We start from the raw sequence: 2,958 nt of genomic DNA on the forward strand, positions 1-2,958 counted from the left end.
GCTTTGCCTGCCTGTCCTCCAAGACACTCTTGGCAACTCAGAGAATTGTAACACACGCTTGTGCTTTATTGCCAAGCCGAGTGTTTTAGTGGACAGTTCTTCATTCTCACTGTTGCCTTTACAGGCTATTGTTACCAATTGGCACTCAGCGTTGTTGTTTGTGTTTTGTTACACACTACTGTTCTCTCTCAGCTACTCTTCCCCTCTAGATCCCAGCGTGCTGCTCAAATAGCACAGATATGATCTGATAATAATCTCCAGCTCCACTGGCCAGCCTCCCGTGGCATTGCCTCTGAACCCGCTGCACCACCATGAACAAAACCCCAAGACAGGTAAACTCATTCACTTGGGATAGCGTCTCATACATAACGGAGACCAGGTACGTCACCTATTCCCACCTGTGAACCACAGCCTAAGAGGCTCTCATGCATTCCTTCCAGTTTATGCTGGGCAGAGTACCACTAACACTGGAGCTGGAAGTCAACAAAAACAACATCATCATCTGCAATAAGAAGAGATGAAATCCTGAGACCACCAAAGTGGAAGCCTTCTACCATTTGACTGGCACTAGAAATACTGTTCAAAATTCTGGAAAAAAAAAAAAAATCAGTGACGAGTTCACCCAAGATGAAGTCCAACATCCTACAGAGCCCAGAAGATCCCCAGAGGGAGTTATTCAAATGCCACAAAAATTCAGCAAAAAAATGTTGGCTATGCCAACTCCAAACTACACTGATCAAATATCATTGAGAGGAAAACAGTATTTTAGGACCAGAAAGAAACTGACATTGTTTGTCCTGAATATAAGGTTAAACTAACAGACAGCCTCTTATCACCAGTATTCTGGCAAAGACCTTTTCAGTGATGCCAAGTGTGATTCCTCCTAGAGTTGGACCACACCCTGTGGTCTACCTATATAGTATATCTATATCCACAATGTTTCCAAAAATATTTGCTTGTCTGCCTTCACACATATATGAACTTGAGTGACATCCCATTCTTACTATATTGGGTTCCAACTGTTTCTGCTTTGTTATGATATCATTAACAGCTAATTTTAGAATATTTAGTAGCGACAAAATGTCACAACTGGACCTTTTGCACATCCTATCAAGGTACTATACTGGAATTCAGCTCCCAAGAGTGACCCATTCTTTCACAAATGTTTCTAGAAGCAGACTGCATGCCTATGTGCTTGATTTTATACACCTGCGGCCATGGAAGTGATTGGACCACATGAATCCAAAGATTTGGAATTATATGTGTGTGTGTGTGTGTGTGTGTGTAGAAAGACAGGTAGGTAGATGCATAGATAGCTGTTTTCAAAAATACATATACATCTTCATAAATTCATTTATGTATTCTCATATTTAAATTATTTATAATTATTTTCATATAACCATGTATTAAAATCTCTTAAAAAATATATAACTTTAAGGACAGTATGATAACCAGAAATATGGTTTACTGCCTCTTGGTAATGGAATAGACGGTTAAGCTGTGAAATGAGCGCACTGGGTTGATTTATACAATCCATTAATCCATCAATACCTTTAGTGTCATGCATTGTTTTGTCAGTGCAGAATAATACTCTTAGCATTCTGCTGAAAGCTGATCATCCTACACCCTAAAAACTAAAACTGACATTTACTTAAAATTTTTGAGGCAACACTTTTACACTTAAAAATCTGTTCAATATACTTGATCAATTGAATAACTAAAGCTTAAACATATTAAGTTGAAATGAGTAATTGTAGTTGTTACACAAACATGAAAAAATTGAGTAAAGAACACTGACATGCTTGGTCAATATAACTGAAATATAGATGGTCGGTTAATTAAAAATTTTGTTCCATTTACTTAATATTGTAAACTGAATGTAATCAAAATTGTACTTAATATTAAATATGGTAAATTGCCTGTATTTGTATAGCCCTTTGCTTAGTCCCTATGGACTGAAAAGCGCTTTACACTACTTTCAGTCATCCTGAATGTGTGTGTGAATCATTCAGTCATTCACACACTGGTGATGGCAAGCTACATTGCAGCCACAGCCACCCTGGGGCGCACTGACAGAGGCTGCCGAACACTGGCGCCACCAGGCCCTCTGACCACCACCAGTAGGCAGTAGGTGACCGAGACTGTTTTGAGCCACTGGTAGTCTAAAAACCAAACAAACTAATATGTAGTTGTGTGTTTCGTAATACATGTATGAAAATGACCACATGTTAAACATTTTTCCAAATAAAAGTTTAATTTTCATAAACATGGCAATAACTCGAAATAAACAAGCACTAAAAAGACAAGAGCCTTTCCCCTTTTAGCTCAAAGCCTTACATACTTGAAGGATAAATGGCAAACCAGGACAGCGAACACAAAAGCTCAGAGTATTTAAAAAACAAAATGAACAGAACAATATAAAAGGCTCATGGTACTCAATTACTCTATATTATTGTGTTTTACTTAAACTTTTCAGTTGTAGTTGCTGACAATAAATAATATTGATTTGAATAATTAATGATTTTAGTACAGGATACTGATGAGTATAGATACCTATTTGTCAAATATTTTGATTCAATTTTAAACAAAAATATTAAGTTCATGCAAAGAAGGTATTCTGTGAACTGCATACTGAATTTTTTTGTCTGAGATAAATGTAAATGAATACCTTAATTTAACACAAACACATACGTTAACATTTTAGACATTTATTTCAACTTATCAAACTCAAATAATTACTAAAAGGATATTCATTGATTTTATCAGGCTCATCTAACTTATATTTATAGTGATATTTACTAAGCCTCTGAATTACTTGTTTAGAGTGTAGGAGTAACAAAGAAAATAGATGTTGAAATGCTGCTACTGCAAAACAAATTTTAAAAATGCAATAATTACAATATAAACTGCGTAAATGACATGATATGATGTGAGCAGATTTTATTTTCTTTACATTTT

General features: G+C 35.9%; 1 protein-coding gene across 1 annotated transcript in view; it reads right to left on the minus strand.

The window, feature by feature from the left end:
* Positions 1 to 2,958, minus strand: part of LOC102306862 (olfactory receptor 10A6-like) — a 7,417-nt gene that overhangs the window by 3,177 nt on the left and 1,282 nt on the right. The gene's annotated exons all lie outside the window — the stretch shown is intronic.

This window comes from Haplochromis burtoni, unplaced genomic scaffold, assembly GCF_018398535.1.
Source record: "Haplochromis burtoni strain Fernald_Lab_line unplaced genomic scaffold, NCSU_Asbu1 Contig_274, whole genome shotgun sequence".
Taxonomy (NCBI): Eukaryota; Metazoa; Chordata; class Actinopteri; order Cichliformes; family Cichlidae; genus Haplochromis; species Haplochromis burtoni.